The sequence below is a fragment of the Pongo pygmaeus genome, chromosome 15 (genome assembly GCF_028885625.2).
Source record: "Pongo pygmaeus isolate AG05252 chromosome 15, NHGRI_mPonPyg2-v2.0_pri, whole genome shotgun sequence".
Taxonomy (NCBI): Eukaryota; Metazoa; Chordata; class Mammalia; order Primates; family Hominidae; genus Pongo; species Pongo pygmaeus.
Genome location: NC_072388.2, coordinates 26,824,436 through 26,846,682, shown reverse-complemented (window position 1 = coordinate 26,846,682; position 22,247 = coordinate 26,824,436). Strand labels below are relative to the sequence as shown.

The following is a 22,247-nucleotide window of genomic DNA, read 5'->3' as shown; positions in this document are numbered from 1 at the left end:
AATGATCTAGAAGAGGTTGCCAATGTGTGTGTGTGTGTGTGTGTGTGAGAGAGAGAGAGAGAGAGAGAGAGAGAGACTGACTACAAAGTCTTACAGGATAAAAACAGCACATGTGAGAACTGCAAATAATTAACTTTGATTCAGAGGAAATGCACTTTCTATAAGATGAAAGAAGGTAAAAATGTAAGTAGTACAGTAAAATGAAAACTTGAAAGGCTTTGCCTCTGATAGCATTGATTTTTTTCTGAAGTAAGAGACATGATTTATCCTGAAGGGGAGGCAGTATCAAAAAATGGCATGACTTTTACTGTTGACTAAGAGGGAAGAGACGTTATGGAAACATACAAATAGATAAAGAAATATAAGTGCTATGGAGGAGAATAAGGTACTTTGAAAGAGAATAGCAGGTTGCATAATTCAGACTGAGCATTAGGGAAGGCTTTCAATTCAACTGATGCCTAAAGAATGAGCAGGAATTAGGAAAAAGGCAGACAGTCTATCACATCAGTAAAAGGAACTGTGATACTTGATTATTAATAATCATTTAACTGGCATTCACTTCCCTTTGTATTAAGGTCCTACTGGAGGGTTGGAATGAAGTCTTGTTTTTCTACCTTCACAATCTAGCACTATGATATTAGTTAAAAGTTGATATATCTCTAAACCTCACTGTTCGGCAGATGCTGTTCGGCATGCGGAAACTGAAGCTCAGTGAGGTTACTTCTCCAGTGTTTCCTGGGTAGTCAGTGTTAGGATTCATCGCTCAGGTCTCTCTGATGCCACAGTTGGCTTGATCCCATTTCCTAGGCTGTCTCATAAATACCTTCTTCTAGGACACACTTGAAAGATTTCTTCCCTTTCTCATGTTTATCGTCTTCCTTTGTTCCCCCTTTTAAGACTGGATGTCACTCAGACCTCTGTCTATGGCTCTGCACTCTTCCCTCGTTTTCCATACTCTTTGATGACACCCTTTATGCCTACAGCTTTAATGATCATATCTAGATTTCTGATTCCTATGAGCTGACATTGCCTCAAATTCTATGTGTCCCAAATTGAACTTGCCATCTTTTTGTGTGCCCAAATGGCTCTCCTAATTTGTCATCACTCTAATGCATCTTGAAAACATTTTTGTTTCTTTCCTCTTTTTTGAAAAACAAATCTGTCATAAAGTTTCCCAGTGAAATGAAAATTACATTTCTTCTCTCTTCTCTACACACTAGCTCAGGCTGAAAGAATTACATGCTGCAATAACTCTCTGCTCTCTGTGCTTAGAGTTGTCATTACCAAATACAAAAGTCTTTGCCTGGCTTTCATGGCAATTCGTCATGTGGGTGCCTTTCTTTCACTTGCTTTTATATTTTCTTGCCACAAAAGTCTTTTGTAAACACTGGATATTGACTTTAAGAGCTTATACAAAGTCTATTTTAATAGATTTTTGATGCAGTGAGCGGTAAATGGTGTTTGTTGTCTGTAACTATTCCACACCCTTGCTGAAGCTTCCTTGTAGGTGGAGCATACTTCCTCAATCCACTGACCTGAATCCTGACCATGTGGCTTACATTGTCCAGTGAAATATAGGGAGAAGTTCAGTGTGACAGTGAGGAGTGCAGACTTTCAGATGCAATGAGTGTTTCTTCTCGTTGTTCTGTGCTCCTGTCCTGCACCATAAGAGCATGTCCCAGGTCATCATGTTCTTTTGACCAGGCTCCTGGAATGAGAGACACTTGGAGCTGACCTGAACTGGACCTCTAGAAGCAGAGCTGCTGAGAACATCTGCAGAAACATGAGTAAGATATGTGCACTTGCTTTTTGTAAACTACTGAGATTTTAAGGTTGTTACACAGCATCATTATAGAAATAGCTGACTAATATACAACCATTCTAGAAACCAGGTCTATAATCACAAAACCAATCATAACCCTCAGGTTTAGTTCCTTCCTAGCTAGTGGGCTTTGGTCTAAGTGTTTTGAAGAAATGTTAGATCATAGTTACAAAGGACTTCTTTTATGTGTTGGGAAAGCTGGGATTCTTTATTTAAATATCAAAATGATCTCAAGTTTGTTGTTAGACATATTCCAGTTCTCAGTAGAATGTAAATAGCAGAAATGAGCTACTATAAATTAGTCTTTTAAAAGTAGAAAATTAGTAGAAATGTGTATAAATTAATTTGATAGAAATTAGGTTTTGTCTGAAATGACTTTCTGATTAAGTCTTCTCTGGACAAGATTTCTGGAGATGCATCTTGAGACACACAGACTTTTCCTTGCTTACTCTTACATTGGTTCTTTAGTTTTGGTCTTCTAAATATGAGGAACAGATTACACTTAGATCCTTTATCAACCCTTCTAAGTCTACGAAGCCGTGTTTTCACAGACCATCTAATTTTCATAAGATAAGCTTAGTTTCTTGATTCCTTTTCCAAAACAGCCATTTTCTAAAGGGTTTCCAGAAGGAGTTATTTCTTGTCTCTCTTTTGTGGTCTTTCTAGGGTCCTTTATAAGACCTCATTACTAAAGCCCCAGAAAAGACATTGACACAAAATCAAGTGACTCTTCAAAGATCCATGAAATAGTGTCACAGATTATCTTTGATGTGTGACTGTAATTTGCTAGAGAATCATACCAGGTTAATGGCCTCTCTGGAGCCTATTGAATTTATGCAGATACAGGGCTCTCAACTATCAAGGTCTCAACTGGAAAAGAGAGACATGGAAAAGCCAAGATTTCATGTTTGTGAATTTATTATCATATTTTTTTTCCACAGTGGATTGAGAAGTCCCTGAGTCATATACTCTACCAGAGAATGAATGATGTCTGGTAAATAAGCTGATGAATCTAACACATAAAAGTACTGAGGGCCCAGTCAAGGCAATATCACTGCCTGTGAAATGCTGAAGAGAATCAGTTGAAAGAGAAAGAAGGTAAACGTATTAGACTTTCAAAAAAGCATATGAAGTAGATTAAGAGAATTAATTGGAAATTATTCATCCAAATGGCTCTCAATAGGTAAAAGTAGAAATTATTTTATAAATCTTTTGGAGGCTAGTGTGAAACATTGTGTCAATAAAAGTAAAATGGAAGGTGGCCATCAGAGAGCATGTTAGGACACTGTAAAAATGTCATATCCTGTCCCTTTGTTCAAATGAGAATCACGTTGTCACTGACACTGGAGTTTTTTGATGCCAAATTAATACATAGTTTTCTTATTTGTAGAAATTCTAAATGAGAAGACCCTCACTTCTTTTGATCCTGGAGCATGTGGGCCAAGCCCACTGGATGCCTGTTTTTGTAAAAAAAAAAAAAAAAAAAAAAAAAATGTTATTGCAACACAGATGCATGTGTTTGTTAGTGTACTGCCCATGGATGCTTTCATGCTAGAAAAGCAAAGTTGGGTTGTTGCAACAGAGAGTATATGGCCATGAAACCTAAATTTTCTAATATCTGCTTTTTAGGGAAAAATTTTTGGTAGCCTCTGCTCAAGCACAATGGCTTTCACATATTTTGATTATCCTAAGGGAATAATATATTTTACATCCTCACCAGTGCATGAGCACACACATACAAGAATATATCTGGGAAGACACTTCATGCAATAGTTGCTACTCAACAAGCCCTTTTTTTTTTATCTGTTTAATTCTATTCTGTTTCAGCTTTGAAACAATGCTGCTAACCCTTAGCTGCTTTAAAATATTTCAGCCTCTGCCTCAGGACTATGAAAGCAATATTTTCTGCAAATGTCAATGTCACTCATCTGTTTAGAGTATTGAGTTTAGCTTAGCAGTGCATTTTATATAAAATAGAAACTTCATTATCTTTGTTAATGTTAGCATGCAAACAACAAAAAAGTTGGTCAGACATCTGACATATTGCAAAAAGGGAAAGGATTGAAAGGGACAAGATGCAGTCTATGAGAATATTGGAATGCTACTGACTTAATGACCTAACGTTGTTTACAAGGCTTCCTCAAGAACCCAATTAATTTCAGATGGGTATCTTACATTCTTGAGAATTTTGCTCAACTCCATTTGTTATTGCTAGGTTTTTTATTTGTAGATTGAACAAAGGCTTCACATATAATACATACAGATACAAATCCAAAATAAGATATAAACTTGAATCACTGTCAAATTCTTTACTTTTTTTCGTTGATTCTTTTATTCATTTATGTAGTGAACATTTATTCATTGAGGCCAATCTCTATCCTAAACACCATGCATATCTGTGTCACTCACAATATAATGATATCCTTATGAAGTGTACTGTTCAATATGAGTCAGAAATTAATCAAATAATCACATAAAACTGCATTTGTGAAAAAAGCTATGAAGTTGAGATACATGTGCTATGAAGTACATAATAGGGCAATTTGACCTAGTCAGAGAGGTCAGTTGAGATTTCCATGAAGGAATAGTGATAGGGATAATATCACAAGGAATTTCAGGGCTGAAGAGGACAGGGATGAGTGAGCTCCCACAGTATGATAATGTATGCCCAGAAATATACTCCAGCTTTCTCCTTAAACATTGCTATTTTTTTCATTTCTCCAGCCTTTCTCTGGTGGTATTTACAATTAGTTATTTATCTTTTTTTCCACTGCCTTTTGTCCACAAAATGAAGAGAACATAGTTTAAAAATTCTATTATGTGTCTATTTATTTGAATATTTCCATATAACACACTTTTACATTTGTGGAAATTGTTCCTGTTCATTTGGATTAAGTCCTAGACAGTTTCCCTAAATAGCTCTGTAAATCATCATGAAGACATGACCTTGGTTTTCAATCAGCTTATATTTATGGTTGGGAAATGCTTCCTTGTGAAGCCAATAGGTTCAGAGTCACTGACCAAGGATTTATGGTTGCACTTATTATGACGGGCTTGGACTCTAGAATGATAGCAAGGTAAATCCACTGTAAGAATGGATTTTCTTGTTGAGATCTAAAGCTTTACTTTTTTTTTAATCTATAGAAGTCTCATTTGGTAAGGCAACTGAAAAACAAATCATAACTTTTCTTTTTCATGCTTATTTAAAAGATACCCATCTGCTTAATTTCTGATCCTTAATATGTTGACATGACTAGAATGTTTTTATTTTTTGCTAACATAAGGAATGGAGTAACAAATAGATTTCAATTTATACAGTTTGTCTTTGTAACCATACTCCCATGTGAGTAATGTGGGATAAGCAAGACAGTCGTACAGCTGCTTTGCTAGAGATGAAGAGTAGAATTTTACTGTAGGAAAAATATTGAAAGTGCTAATTTGGTGCACAAATCTATAGCTGGACTCAGTCCAAGTTGACTAAATAGGTAATAGAATAAAATACTAAATAAAGACAAATGTACTAGTAAGTATCAGTAAGTAGTAAGACTGTATTCCAATTTTTTTATCGATAGAGTGATAACATTTTAGTAATTTATTTAAAAAGTTAAATAGATAAAAGAATTTGTGAAAACTGGGTTTCAAATATAAGAGCTATTAATATCCACATGCAGAGCAAGGAGGCTAATTAAATGTTTTTTTTTCATCCTCCTGTACCCCAATGACCTACTCTTCTAAGGAAATGCATAGAACTATAGTTAAGCAAATATAACTTGTAAATGTCTAAAAAAGATTACAATCAATTCATTGACCTAGAAATCTGCTTTACCTTGGGATTATTGCATTAGTGTGTTGCTTCCCTCAGATATGATGTGAGTGTTCAAAAGTTTTCCTTACAAAAGTCAAGACTGGTCTTTGCTGCTAAAAAGAACAACACAGGAAAGCCTTACAGCCCTTTTTTTCCTCCTCTGAGTTACAACGCTAGGAGAGTCATAGAGGCCTGTCACCACGAGATGGCGCTCAGCTTCCGTCTCAAAAGGAAGTGAGTTCCATGTTTTTCAGCCCCTACTTATTACCATTCATTTCAAGGAGTGAAAAACAGTGTTCAGAGAAAAATCTTTGTTAGCACAAAGCGTCTACATTTGTGAGAGACAAAATTATGTTTCTAGTTCATTCAAAGACTAGTTGCTATTCTCGGAATTTTGCAAGTTAACTCACAGGAAGATGAAAAAAAATCCTACATTTATTGGTTAACTAGGCACACTCATTCGCTTTTTATCAGTCCATTGATGTTTTATGGGGAAGCATGGAAAAGGCAGTTGACATTTTCATGCATTTTGAAGGAAGAATAAAATGGCTGGTTCTCGGCTGTGCTTGTTCACAGGTTTTGTAAGCCGAGGAAATGGATACTACGGTTGTTTGTAAAACCGGATCCAAACAAAGGAAGAGAGCAAGGATGCTTTCCTGTAACACTGACACATGTACCACTCTCTAGAAAAAGGATGAGGCTGCAGAAGAAGGTTTTAGCTTAGCATTTCAATTCTAAAATGGATGGTCCTATTTAATTTTCCACATACAATAACTGTCCTCGCTGAAGAATAGATTAATATTACTAATCTCACTTATGTAGCAGCCTTAAAAGGCCAAACCAACACGGATATTTCTAAAGCAGATTGTAGTCATTTCTGCCGGTATCGTCAATTCCCTACCCACGCTGAAAGTCATTGTGTTGGTAATCTCACGCTATTGCTTCAGTAGGCGTCTGCGTCATTCTTTGCTCTCCGTGAGCTATAGACAGGCATAATGGATGAAGTGATGAGAGGGCACAATGATGAATTAATATCCCAGAGGTCCTAAAACTAGTCACAATGAAAGAAGGCTTTTCTGTGGCCACTGGGTTCCTGGAGTTGTGTTATGAAATGTGATTCTGGGGTTGTCTGCTTACTGGTATCCCTGTAGAAGGATAGAGGGAAGAGTTCCCTCAACTGCAGGAGAAAAAGAATAAGAAAAAGCAAAACATACATGTACTTGTACTGTAACTAAATGGAATCATAACTATATATGTGTAAATATATATATATATACACACACACACACACCAGGTTTTTGTATAAATAAATGTGAAGTTTTCTTTTTATCAAACGTTGTACTAGATAAAACAACTACACTGGTTGCAGCTTTACTATTTGTTTTTGCTTGGCATTTTGTTATAGAAGTAGCATACATATTAGTGGTACATTAAGCTGCTGCTTCTAATATATGTGGATTAAGCAGCAGAGATAGCTTTTCTATTCTTTGCCATCTTTGGAAGTGTTATTGTGGAAAACAAAGTCAAAGCAGACATGATGAGCCAATGTCAATTTTGATTATACCTTATTCTATTTGTTCTTTTATGTATTTTCAAACTCTCACTGAGTGCCACCTTACACTAGGCACAGTACGTGACACTGAGCATAACGGCGGGAAAGAGATCACAGTTCCTTCTCACAAAGATGCAGAAATGAATATGACTCTACCTGCAATAGTGCAGTATTACCTGAACTGTGGTGGAATTGGAACAGTGGCATTTAGCTCGATCATAGTTATTAGCCTAAAATATTTCAATTAAAGATTAACTTACTACCAAAAATATGTAAAAATCATTTTCTCTGTGGGGACAGGATAAGCTAGGAAAAATTCAAGCTTAGAAAGAAAGAGTGTGAGTGTGCTTCCTTTGTCTGAGAGATTATTCCTTTCTGGCCAGAAGAGGGTTTGGGATGGAACTCGGAAAGAGGAGTGCACAGAGAAGCTTAACCAGTGTTTTGCTATTCTCGCATCATATATTTATGATGTGTTTTTACAGTTCAGTTTGACCAATTATGTTTTTCTGGGATGAAAATATTTTCACATCCAAACACAAAAATGTAGTTAAAAGTATTTGGGGGAAATATAAATAGTTAAAACAGCCAATTTAGACAACTCATGTACTTTCTTTTCTCCATTCAAACAGATATTTGAGAATTCACTATATTTCACAACTGATTTTCACTCCCTGTATATTGAAACAAACTCGTACATATCTTAATGACATGCTAATCTGAAATAATGAGCCTTATATGTAATATTTGTGTCCTTTAAAACGAATACGTAACCATATGCTATAATTTTGTGGTGCTTGTTAATACAAGTAGTCTTCAATTTTTCAAAAACGAGGGAGTAGACACGATAATGTGAACATTAAAACAAATAAATACACATACATTATATAGTGTTTAGTTCATGAGCTGGTTTGAAATTTGCTCCATGATTTTGATAGGTCATCTGTATTTGCTCTTGTGTGAAACACTTTCAACAACGCTTATTGGCAAAGCACTTGGAGATCATTGGTTGAAAAGTGCAACTGACTCTGAGTGCCGGCTTCAGAGCCTTACAATTGAGAGCCATCATAAATTTTATCTTTGCTGGCATAAATACGGAGATCATTTTTATGCAGAGAGGGAGCTCTTTTATTTTGTAAACATTTTTATGCTAGATGCTTCAGTAATGAATCTTAGATCAGTATAAAAATTGTTTGCAATAATAATCTATATACCAGTCTCTATGTGATGTTCTTATAGCTTTCTCTGCTTGCCCTGGAATAAGAAAGCATTAATATTTTGAAATAATTCTGTATGTATGATTGTCTGTTTTTATGGTAATCAGAGTACAAAAGATAAAAACACACAGGTTTATTTCGAAAAAAGGTGTTTACTTGAGGGATCTTTTCTGATAGCATAGATTTCTGTTAGCTTTTTAAATTTAAACAAGTATTCTGGGATAATATTAAATTTATCAGTCACAGAAAGGGAAGCTTTGTAGTTGTTGGAAATCCAGTTTTATTACCTATCACCCAGAAAGAAAAGAAATCTTAAAGGATAAAGGTAGAAGTAAATTCAATTTTCCTTGGTATCAAGTTAATTTTTTCAATCAGAAGTTCTTTGAGCAGGTGAAGAAAAGACACTAAAGGAATTGGAAGCTATAGTAAAAGCTCTGATGAAGAATACATCATAAATAGCTAACAAACCATAAATGAAAATTGGGTGACTTTAAGGTGGGAACTACTAACAGGCTGCGAGGCAGCATTTGACCTCTTTTAATGGAAATTTTAAGAGAGGACTCGAGGTGATGAAGGTCATTGAACCGGATGTCAATGGCTCCTGAGTAGTACTCCAGGTGGGCTACTAAGCTCATTCTGAAGGATGATGTAGATTGGGGTGCATCAATCAGCCAGGCAGAAGTCAACTCCCTCACCAGTTCTTTTCTGTAGTAGTTCAGACACTGCACAAAGTACAGGAAATCAGGTCATTTATTTATTTTGGGCTTTTATTAAGATATAATAACAACTTCTTATATTTGTTTAGTGTGTTATATTTTAGAGCCCATTTGCCACCTCAATTCAGTCAGACTATCAAATAAGACATGTTTTAATTTTCCATCTTAATACATATTTCTATGCTTTATGTGATAAAAAAATCAGTTACAATTTATCTGGGATCAGGGCAATAAAAGAAACTGATCTTTTGCAAATACAGTTTGCTCTTATGTATAGGAAAAGTTAGAATAAAAGCCATTAGAGTTGTGTATAAAAGATACATTAGAGTTCCATTTATATCATTGATTACACTGTTTCTCAGTTATACAGTTTTGAAAAAAACACAAGCAATTAATCATGGTAGATTACACTCATTTTGTATTTGGTCAGCAGTAGCAAGCAGTTATTAAGAAGTCTGAGTTCCAATTGTTTCTCTAAGTAATCGTTTGTAATATCTTTTGCTTATGGGATTTCTGTAATATCCTTTAGTAAATGTGATTATTTATATCTAGAAAACATTTTAAAATAGCTCTCACTCTTTTTTATAATTATACTTTTAAATATATTTTAAACGTATTATATTTTTAATATGATGCCATTAAGAGTCCTGCCATTTGTCTTGTTTAATCTGAATATGCATAATTACAAACCATACGAATTAAAATGACTATACATGCATTATTAACTGGGTAAAATTTAGGAGTAAAAATAAGATTAAAATATTCAGGTAAAATAATTACTCATAGCTTATGTAAAAGAACAACAAATAAGAACTGGCAACTATTAAAATTTTTATTTTAAAGAAAAGCAGTAGTTATACATCGATGACACAATTTAGTATTGGTAGAGGGCAAAATTTCTATCAATAACAATTCTTCAGATAGAATTTTCTTTAGCAATTGGAAATATTAAAAATAACTTTAGATATTGGCCAGATATATGACATTTATATGACCTACTTGCCAGTATTGAAATGATCCACTGACAAAAAAAGAAGATATAGTATTATGACTTTTATAAGAATTTAAGATACAATACTTTATTATCCTGTTTTATTTAAACAGAAAATAAGAAACTAAAAAATAATTAGCAAGGCCGGAGAGTATTTTAGATTAAACGGATTTGAAACATGTAGTTTTCCTTTAGAAACTGCAAGCCTTTGGCAATATGGCTTGAAATGACTGGCTTAATAATAAAATGTTTCTATCCATGTCTATCAAATTCTAGGCAATTAAATTTAGCCATGCATTTTTGCATTAAACATGAACTATATCAAACTGTAGTCCTTTCAGTGGGGTCCTGATTTGTCCAGCCTTCTTTATCAGTTGCTTGAGGGTCTTAATAAGCTTTTTTGAGTTTAGAGTTTTTAAGGTGTGACAGATGACTCCAAATGGCTCCTCTGTAGCTAAAATTTGGAGCTATAACTTGAACTTAAAATTTGAAGTTATATCTTCAAAATTTAACTACAGAGTATAGTCTGGTTCTTACACCCCCAGCCTCTACCCTCCTCTTTCAAATATCATTCTGTACATCAGACAACTAGTAGACAAGTGTAGCCAACCAGTTTTTCTACAACTTTCATCAGGATATTTAAGGTTATCTTCATTTTGGCTTCAGCTTATTTTTCTAATCCTAAAATATATTTTAGTTTCTTCACTTCAGACAGAGTATCCCATTTACTTAATCAATGCATTTTGCCTTCATACCTTTATCTATATATACATAATTCTTTCTCTGTAATTATCCTGACACTCTTGGCTGTGTCTGTTAACCCTACTCATTTTTAAAAGTCTAGTACAAATTTGAACTTCTTATTGAGTTTTCTATATTCAGCCTAGAGTTCAACCTATAGTTACACATTTTCTGTATTTTGATACTTTTGACATTTTGCAGGTGGGTCTGCTTACTGTTCTTCAGCTATTATTTTGTAATCAGGTATCTATAAAATGTCTCAAGCTCTTTCTCCTGCCTTTATACCTCCTTCAATTTTACCAAACTTTTAATGTCAGATCTATGAGAAAATCTGGTCTAGACTTAAGTTACTTAAGTAAAGGACTGTATCTCATTTAACTTTAGATTGCTGACATTTAGTATAGTTTCTGGCATGTCAAAAGTACTTAATGAATACTTGTAAAATAAATGAACAAATGGATTTTCACAATGAAACTTTCCAGAATACACCCAATCAATACCACTTTCCCCCATTCCAAATATCATTCTATTAGCTTTCATATAGCCGTTCACTTTTTTCATTACCTTTTCATATAGCCATCTTGATACGGTTTGGCTGTGTCCCCACCCAAATTTCATCTTGAATTGTGGCTCCCATAATTCCCATGTGTCATGGGAGGGACTTGTGGAAGGTAATTGAATCATGGGGTTGGGTCTTTCTTGTGCTGTTCTACTGATAGTGAATAAGTCTCACAAGATCTGATGGTTTTATAAAGGAGAGTTCCCCTGCACATGCTTTCTTGCCTGCCCCCATGTAAGATGAGAATTTGCTCTTCATTTGCCTTCCACGGTGATTGTGAGGCCTCCCCAGCCATGTGGAACTATGAGTCAATTAAACCTCTTTTCCTTTATATATAACCCAGTCTTGGGTATGTCTTTATTAGTAGCATAAAAACTAACTAATACACATGTAGACTTAGTTCTTTTTTTAATTTTTATTTTTAGAGTTGGGGTCTCACTCTGTTGCCTCGGTGGAGTACAGTGGCTATCATAGCTCATTGCAGCCTCACACTCCTGTGCTCAAGCAATCCTCCTGCCTCAGCCTCTCAAGTCACTGGTGGCATGAGCAACCACACCTGGCTCTAAATTCTTTTTTTTTTTTTTTAACAGGAGTCTCGCTCTGTCGCCCAGGCTGGAGTGCAGTGGCACGATCTCGGCTCACTGCAAGCTCCGCCTCTGGGGTTCACGCCATTTTCCTTCCTCAGCCTCCTGAGTAGCTGGGACTATAGGCGCCTGCCACCACGCCCGGCTAATTTTTTGTATTTTTAGTAGAGATGGGTTTTCACCATGTTAGCCAGGATGGTCTCGATCTCCTGACCTCGTGATCTGCCCGCCTCGGCCCCCCAAAGTGCTGGGATTACAGGTGTGAGCCACCGTGCCCCCCTAAATTCTTTTTTCATTTTAATATTATTTTTCTTAACTAAATTGTAGGAACTCGAGGATTGATTATTATATATATCCCACAGTGCATACTTTACCCAGAGTAAGCACACAGTGTATAATTTTGGAAAATTTATTTTTTCATGGTGTTTGTGTTTTCATGTAGTACATATTTTAGATACATATGCACATGAAGACTTCAGTATGTTCAGAACTTTGGAGACTCAATAATTCAGATTATTTATTTATGATTTTAATGCTGCTAATTCATGAAAATTACCGAGGCATCTTAAAAATAAATAGGATATAAACAAGATGATTTACTAAATTGAAGAGAAATCAGAACCAATGAAAAGAAGCTGGGATAGCTACTGTTGGACACTGCAGAATGAATTACTGTGCTTGAGATTCAAATTTAGCTTTGGTTCAGAAAGTAAGGTAAAACAAGAATAGTAGTTAGATATGTAGTTACTTTATTCTGAGAAAATACCTTTAAAGATAAAATTAAGCACACATATTCTTCTGGGTGTTGAATTTTTTAATCTGTTATTGAATTAGGAAGGTGTTTATTTCATGTTTATAAAGAAGCAAGATATATAATTGTTCAAATAAACATTTCTTGTGTTGGTCCTCTAGGAAATTTGAGGGCTATTACAAATTTCGGGAAAACCTAATGAAAAGGCACTGTGGGAAAAGGGTGCCACTCCAAGCAACTTTGGAAAGGAATGGAAACTAAGACTGATGGCAAAAGCCCTATAAGCACTCTATGAGCTGATGAAAACTATATTCTAGTTGATAAAGTTGTTTTCCACGGGAATATGGATTAACTATTTTGAACCAACTATACATGAATCCTGGAATTGAAAAATTAAGTAATAGACGGCTGAAGGTGAGAGCCAGTTTTCTCACTTTTGAAGTGGGAGGTTACAAACAAACAAGGGGAGAAGCATGGATGCATCACCTACCTATAAGGTAGGTAATGAATTAGAGTTGGAAATATCAGTATGAATTATGTTTAGCTCAATATAGATTAAAATAGATACATATAGAAATATTTATAAATATATGTGTGTATACTGGTTAGTATACTGGTTAGTATACACACATATATTCTTTTACTCTGAGAGGGCCAAGAAACAAAGATATTCCAGCAGCAACAAGCATATATGGGATCTAGACCTTGTTTCTAAAACCAACCTCCAATGAAAAGAACCATGGCTTCCTGAAGAAATGACTGGTTATTGGGCAGGAAATATATAATATAATCCTGGAGCATCTTGTGGTGCCAAAATTTAAGGAAGTATCCAAAGACCCATATACATACATGATCACTCACCCAATAATTAGGGTATGGGGTATGTCAAAGGGACATTTGAGCTTTCCGAAAGCTCTTAAAATGGCAAAATCTAGAACATGTTGAACAATCATGAACATATTTAATCATATCCCAGAGTATCAAATAAATACTTATAAGCTTATCCTGATATAAACAAATGACTGGATAAATAGGTTCATGGAGAAGAATACACAAATATACTCTTGCATAGGAAATTCCAGATAATTTATGTAGATATTCTGCTCTCAGGGAGGTGGAACATAAGCTTACATTCTTTTCTTATGGATTGGATTAAGTGGCTTCCTTCCAAAGAATGCAGTATGGAAAGGCAGAAAAAATAGTAACTTTATAGTGGAAAAACCTGATAAACACTGCCTCTTCCAGGGGGTTAAGATGAAAACACAACCCTGATGTCATATGCATCCTTAATATGATGTGATAAGAATGGCACTTTACCTCTGTTGTCTTCTTCTTACTCTTAACTTCAGTCTAATCACGAGAAAAAATCAGACAAATCCAAAATGAGAAACATTTTACAAAATACCTGACCAGCACTCCTAAAAACTGCCAAGGTCATCTAAAATGAAGAAAGTCTCAGAAAGTGTCAAAGCAGGAGGTGATGAAGGAGTCATAATGACTAAATACAGTGTCTCATCCTGATAGAATCCTGGAATAGAAGGAGAATATTAGGTAAAAAATAAGAAAATCTGAATAAAGTATGCACTTTAATTAATAACAGTATGTCAATATTGATGAGCTAATCATAACAAATGCAAGAGGCTAATGTAAGATTGGGTGTGGGGTATATGGGAACTCTCTGTTCTGTCTTTGCAACATTTTCTTAAATCCCAAACTATTCTAAAGAAATGAGATTATTAAAAATAAAACTTAAAGCTTAAAATTAATTCACTCTGAAATATGTGCAATCCTGAGTTATGATTCAGATATGTTAATTTATTATCTTGTTACATGTCATAAAATAGGAAACAATGAATACATATCATCCCCATAAGATACTCTCAAATACTAGATGCACTGTCTTAGTCCATTTGTGCTGCTGTAATAAAATAGCTGAAACTGGGTAATTTGCAAACAATAGAAATTTATTTCTCGCAGTTCTGGAGGCTGAGAGTTCCAAGATTCAGGATGAATTAAAGCCAGCAGGGTCAATGTCTGGCAAGCACTGCTTTCTGCTTTAAGATGGAGCCCTGTTGCTGTGTTCTCTGGAGGGGATGAACGTTGTGCTCTCACATGATGAAGGGATGGAAGAGATGGATTTGCCCTCTCAAGCTCTTTTAAAAGATTCTAATCCTATCAATGACAGTGGAGCCTTTATGACCTAATCATTTTCTAAAGACCCTACCTCTTAATACTGTTTTGCTGGGGATTAGGTTTCAACCTCATTTTGGAGGGCAACCAGCTAAGCCATAGCATACACTGAATAATTTTTTGAGAAGGGCTGGATTTCAGGAAAGTTATAGTGAATTTCACCATTGAATTTTTCCAAAGACCTTATATCTTGCATTGACATATAAAGAATCTATAAAGAGGTAGACAGATTTGACTATGGAGACATTTTTAAAAAGTCAAAGAAGATCATAAAGTGATAATGCAAAGGGAAAATTAGGAGCACATATGAGAACATGTGAGATATGAGAAGAATCAAGTTAATTTATGGAGCTGTCAAAACATTAATATGAAAATATGAAGGTTCTGTTAGAATATGAAAGAATATGCTCAACCAATTTATAAGACAATAAACAGTCCAAAACTTAATTATATGTTTAATTTTTCCAGGAATTGAATAAATATGGATGCAAAAACCACAGATACAATTGTATGTATTCAAATAAATAATTAAAGATTAATACTCAGTAGTAATAAATACACACTACCATGTGTAAATTCTTACTGTTTTGGGAGCTGAATTGGCATATTTCTAGAATAAAAGTTAAATAAATTAATAACTTTTGACTCAGGAATGTATTCATAGAGAATAATTAGAACAAAAATTTCAATTAGGCATGCTTAACAGAGCTTTATTTATAAAAGGGAAAAAGTGGAAACAACCTAGATAATCAACAGTAAGGGGCTGGCTAAGTAAATTAGACTATATCCATGTGAAAGAATATTTTTTCAGTATGTAAAAATTATATTTAAAGCAGATCAATGCTAAGTAAAGTATTTAAAGTAAAAATATTTAAAGCTAAATCAATGCTAAGTAAAAATTACAGTATACCAAATTGTATACAAAATATAATTCAATTAAAAATGTAAATCCAAATAATAACTGGAAAGATACATTTTAGTAGTGGCTATCTCAGAGAAGTGAAATTATGGTATGATTTTTGCATTTTTCTGCTTGAATTTTTCTCTGTTGGTCATGTATCTATCCCTTTATTCATAATAAGAAAAGTATTATTAAAATAAACATACTAATATCCACATAACATGCATAGGCCTCTGTGTGAATAATAAAAAGACACATGGGAAGGGGCTGTGATAAGTCATAGAAGTCTGTAGGAGAAATACGCTTAAATTTTACTTCTTACAAAATAGAGAGACCTTTGCTTTGGAGTTTGGGTTAAAATCCAACATAGTAATGAACTCTAATATAGTGAGAGGGGGAGGATTTCTGTGTGTTTGTTCAATGGTAGGGCCATGACATACGGCCTTAAACTTTCTCCTCTGCTCCCAGGAGCAGATCAAAGTTTTGTGAAGGTTCAGGCTTATACAATTTTGGCAGTCCTTTATAAAAAGTAATGTAAATTTATTAATATAAAGTTTGGCATGGGGGTTTGGAAATGACCCAAAAGAGTAAAGGGTCCTGTAACTGCAGTATTATTAGCCACGTGGTAAATATGTCTCTGTTGCTCCAAAAAGTGAGGGGAATTTTCCGGTAGGCTCCAAATTTAAACAGGTGTCAGCCCTTCCCCTTCATCCCTGCACAACATACTAGGTAACTCAAGGAGGTCTGTAAAACAGTTACAGCCACAGTTGTTTCCAGTACTATTAATACTTTCTAAGTATCATAATACTTTGCTTGCCATAGTTCTTAAGTGTTTAGAAGCACATACAAACCTTTGGGATGTTTAGCAGGTAGTCAAGAAAACTTCATTTCCTTTTTTGTTTGGCTCTTTGCTATGGGATTTAGACTCTCCTAAAATCTCCTGATCCACTTTAATATGAGCTACACATCTCAGCACATAATGCATTTCCAAGAGTCATTTTCGTCTTCTGCTCACATGGTTTCTGGAAGACCTTTTGTGTGTAGACCCTTGCTTTCTGTATGAAAGGCAGGTCATTGAAGGAATAAGAACCAGCTTTCTTCATTTTTCTAGATCGTCATTACTTTTCATTAAATGAAATCAGATGGATTTTTTTTTCAATCTGAATCAATGTCTTTAGGCTGCTTCTCAGTCTTACTTTTTAATTGTGTGTGAGTTTTCATGATTTACTGAATCTTTATAGGCACTTTCGTTGGAAGTTGTATAGGCTGCCTTAGATACTGCTAGTAGGATGTTGCTATGGATTCGTGGTTCTGCTAAATAGTTTTTGTTGGTTATGGATGCTTTTCTCTACAGTCTTTCCAAAATAGTTCATAAAGGAAATCTAATTCCAAATCCATCTCCTGCATTCTTGCCAAGTACTTTAAAAATGCAAAGTCTTTACATTCTGGCCTATATTTCCCTTATTTGTGAGTTGACCCCAAATTCACCTTAGTACTCACTCTGCTTGGCATCTCTCCCAGACCTACTTTCCTTTTGCCAGTTTGGCTTGCAATAGATCTTAAAGTATAATCCACTCCAAGAATTACTTCATCAATCTTTGAAAGTTGCTCAGTCTGCACTTTTTCCTAAGCTTGTCCCATCATATATTCCCACTAGGCTGTGCTTTCAGTCCATCTTATGGGAAAAATCTATTGAATTAAATAGGAAATGTGATTTGGAAAGATTTAGGCCTCACTGAGGTGTATGTAAGCTCCTTACTCCATGCTACTTCGCTGCAGAGCTAAGAATCGAAAATTAGGAAAAGGCCACAGATATGTAAAAAATCCAGTGATAGTCTTTTATATATCCAAAGAAATTACTGTGAAAACTAATTTCCAACACATTCTACCATGTACTTCTGCTAAGCTATCTCTTTAGCATCGAGCTAAAAGAAGACTAAACTATATATATATTTCCTTTAAAAAAATCTTTTTAGGAAGCCATAGGTCTTTGGCCTCTTGCTGGAGACTCTTTAAACTTCTTTTCACTGAATATTTCAAAATATAAATGAGAGAAAAAAATTTGAACCTGCAACAAGCAACATCTTCTACCCCCATGGAAGAAAACTGAATTCTATAGCAACATACATTGGTAGTTTGTGTTTATTGCAAAATATAAAGCCCCATGGAATTATCTGTAAGTTCGCCGCAAACCATGAGAAAGCTGAACTGACTATCTAAAAAACAAATTGTATATTTGAGGATAGCAAGGTTCACAAGAGGAGGACAACTGTGAGAAAACTCATGAGGGATCAAGAGGCCACAGGAGACTGCAGAATGTTAAGACAGAAAGTAGTCACACTGACTGTGATAGAGGGGATCTTATTTTGAAACATGAGTGTGTATAACCCATCTTAAGTTACCTTCTGTACTGTGCAGTGATTTACTCCACTACTGAAGCCTCAGGAAAGATGTACTAGACACAGTGTTTTGTGATAAGTATTGTGGGGAATTTAAGAAGAAGAGTGACTATTTTCTGATAAAATCTTATGGAAATTTTCAGAAATATTGTAGAGTATGTGAAAAAAATTATTAATATTTTAATGAACAGAAGCAAACTCAAAAGACTATCCCAATGGCAGAAGGTGGAATTATTTTTGCAACAAAGTAAATAGTGATTATATAGAATTATAATCCAAAGAATATGATAAATACAGATAAATTCATACTTACATAAATAATAAGTGAATAAGTGAAGGAGAAGAAACCAGTCTTCCTTATAAGTGCATTCCAAAAAATATGTGTAGATGCTCATATCCAGGAGGTAGAGCTTAATTTCATGTCTTTTGAGTGTGAACTAGACTTAAGAAATTGCTTACAAAACATAGAGTATGGAAAGGGTAAACAATGACTTTATGGTGTAGAAACCTGGAAGACACCATGTGAACCAAGAGATCGAGGTTAATATCACCAGTGATAAATCATGTTGATATCATCCACCCCTTGTTTTGATGCAAGAAGAGTGTCACACCTCTGTGGTGTTCTTCCCGAACACCCTATCAGCCAGTTTAAGAATGAGAAAACAGACAAACTCAAATTGAGTGACATTCTCTCTGGCCAGAATTCTTCAAAAGTGCCAAGGTTGTGAAAGATAAGGAAAGACTGAGAAACTGTTAGAGAGTTGAGAAGGCAGAGTGACATACATATGGCGAAGGACAATGTGATATACTGGACTAGATCCCGGAAGACAGAAGGGACATTAATGAAAGCATTGGTAAAATCTGAATGAAGTCTGTCATTTAGTGGCATTGAGCCGATGTTAATTTCTTCATTTTGACAAGTGTACCATAGTTAGGTAAAATGTTAATATTAAAGAAAGCTGGGTAAAATATATATGTCTATTCTCCATATTATCAAAAATAATAATCTGAAATTATTCCTCATTAAAAGTTTACTAAAATATTAAAGGTCTGTGTTACTTAGCATAAACTACTTTAGACTCACTGCAAATAAAAATTGTAATTCAACACTTCAAATAAACACATATTAACTAAGTGATTATGACAGGCAAGTCTTCATTTTAGGTTTCTAGAATACATGAATGAAAAAATACAAAAAGTACAGCCCTCTTGGGGTGAGGCAGACAATAAACAATAAGTATAGTGAATAAATGCATTTTATTTTGTGTTGGAAGGTGATGAATACTATTGATGTAGTTTAGATCTGTGCCCCTACCTTAATCTCATATTGAATTGTATTGGTAATCCTCAATGTTAGAGGCAGGGCCTGGTGGGAGGTCATTGTATCATAGGGGTGGGTTCTCAAAAATGGCTTAGCACCAACCCCTTAATGCTGTCCTCATGATGGCCAGTGAGTTCCTGCAAGATCTGTTTGTTTAAAAGTGTGTAACATCCCTCCACTTCCTCTTGCTCTGACCATGTGAGATGCCTGTTCCCCCTTTGCCTTCCAACATGCTTGTAAGTTTCCTGAGGCTTCTCCAGAAGCCAAGGAAATGCCCCTATGCTTCCTGTACTGCCTGCAGAACCATGAGCCAATTAAGCCTCTTTTCTTTATAAATTATTTATAAAGAAATTTCTTTTGGCCTCAAAAAGTGACGTTTATTGAAAGAAAAAGAAATGATAAGATGTTCATCCCTTAGCTTCCTTCTCTCTACCTCATGCTGTACCTCAACCCACCCCAAGATTGAACTCTGGATGTGGCTAGGTAGCAGGACAGCCCCCAGCCCCTCAGATGAGATCAGCAACATTGAGGGGCATCTCCTCGATGGAGGAGAAGGTCTCCATATCTCGAAGAGTCCTCTTGTCTTCTTCTGTCACCATGTTAATAGCCACACCCTTAGGGCCAAACCGTCCACCTCGACCACCTTTAAAACTGCGATTAACACAAGAAAATTGTCTAAAATAAATTTTGGATTTGATTCAGATAAAATACTCTAAAACCCCTAATCAAGGAGAGAGAAAGAGAAATGTAATATTTGTACATCTGTTCAATATTTAGTGTATCAGATGCAATTGTATTAAAAATATAATTTACTAGACATTTCTGAGTGATTCTCTAATTCTTGCTAAAATTAGCTGTTGGGATCAGACATTAAAATGAACTCATTTTTCAGATTGAAACCTTAAAATTAACACTGAGACATTATATTAATTATGAAATGTAAAAGTTGAGGCTGGGCACGGTGGCTTACGCCTGTGGTCCCAGCACTTTGGGAGGCTGAGGTGGGCGGATCACGAGGTCAGGAGATCGAGACCTTCTGGGCTAACATGGTGAAACCCCGTCTCTATTAAAAATACAAAAAAAAAAAAACCCAAAAAACAAAAAAAAACAATAAACAACCGGGCATGGTGGCAGCCACCTGTAGTCCCAGCTACTGGGTAGGCTGAGGCAGGAGAATGGTGTGAACCCAGGAGGCAGAGCTTCTGGTGAGCAGAGATAACCCCACTGCACTACAGCCTGGGCGACAGAGCAAGACTCCATCTCAAAAAAAAAAAAAAAAAAAAAAGAAATATAAAAGTTGAAAACTACTTGGTAGATTCAAAAATTAGCAAGAAGTAAACAAATATAAAGTTCTTTTCTCTTTCTTAAAGTAATTTTGGGGTCAGCAAAACATAAATTCTGTAGTGGTTTGATAGAAAAATTTCACCTTAAAATTTCAGCAGTGACAGATAATACCTTGGTTGACAAGTAAGAAAAATTTTAAATAAAATCTCAAGTTATGTGCTGTTGCCCTATCAATAACATTATATTGTTCTCTCATTTTTTCTTTGCCTTCAATAATTGGTATCAAATTTATTGTCTGGATAGTAAATACATTGTTAGTGTATTAATGACAAACTCTTTCCCAAGTAATGATATTATATACACAGTAATCCAGTGCAATTATGACTTAAATATTGAACTAGGTGTTGTAGAGATCATATATAGGAGTGGGATATGAATTAACAGAAACTTATTTTGAATATTCAATGTTATAGAAATGTCTATGCTTATTGACATTTTTGGTAAGAATTTTTGTTAATAAAATGCATTTGGGTTGCTACTTGACTGATCGTGAATTAACATTATTTGTGTTATAGAATGAATTGGAAAAGCAAATACTTCTGTGTTCTACTGTCAAATGTGATGCATTCAAATAAGGGATGTTATGACAGAAAAAACAAATCTTCCTCAACTTGTCCACATCAGTTCCATTCCTTCATTTATAGGGAAGCTTGAGGAATGTTTAGTGAAATGCTGGCAAATAGACTTCAAGAGAAAGTCTAATTAGTAATGTTTTTTCTTCTAAGGTAAGTAGAGAAAAAAAGGTAATTATGGAAACCCCAAGTTTCGTTCTCAAATTTAAGAGCAACTTAAATATAGTTTAAGGTCTTTCTTCCTTTAAACTCACCACTCTTACTGCTTTTTGATTTTGTGGTAGTTCATCCATATTAATGTACCTAATGACAGGCACTCTGAAAAGGTGAGAATGAATTCTTTTCCTTTGACATATCAGCTGAGGATGATGGTACAAAGCATGTCTTTCAATGTGTATCTGCATGGACTCCGGGTCTGAGAAAATGATATATACTTCTACTTTATGCCTGCAAGATTCAAAAGGCCTTTTCAAATATTCATGTCTTTTTCTTTTTCCTTTTTATTCTCTGCCGGTATGTGTTATGTGATGAGAAGAATGTCAGAGTCTCTGGAGTCTTATCTTTAAGTTTTAGGCTTGCCTGAGGGGGGAAATATATTGGAAATTTGCTGGTCGAGCTGTTCACATTTTCTCATAACATGTCTAATAATTGCGATGCAGTTTATTCAAATAATTTAGTCAGGATTTGCATACTTAGCATGATTGACTCTGAAGTGAGTTATTGGGCAGTGCCTGGCATTCAATCAGTAACACCTGAGGAGAACATTTCCTTTGTGTTGCAACCAA

The 22,247-nt window shown here is 35.0% G+C and overlaps 1 long non-coding RNA gene across 1 annotated transcript in view; it reads right to left on the bottom strand.

Moving 5' to 3' along the window:
- Nucleotides 1-8,525: 8,525 nt before the first annotated feature.
- LOC134738104 (uncharacterized) overlaps nucleotides 8,526-22,247 on the bottom strand; it is a 36,322-nt gene continuing 22,600 nt past the window's right edge. Inside the window, exons 2-3 of the long non-coding RNA XR_010123646.1 lie at nucleotides 14,141-14,263; nucleotides 8,526-9,115 (exon numbers count right to left, since the gene is read on the bottom strand). This is a non-coding gene — a long non-coding RNA (uncharacterized LOC134738104). The remainder of the gene's footprint in view (nucleotides 9,116-14,140; nucleotides 14,264-22,247) is intronic.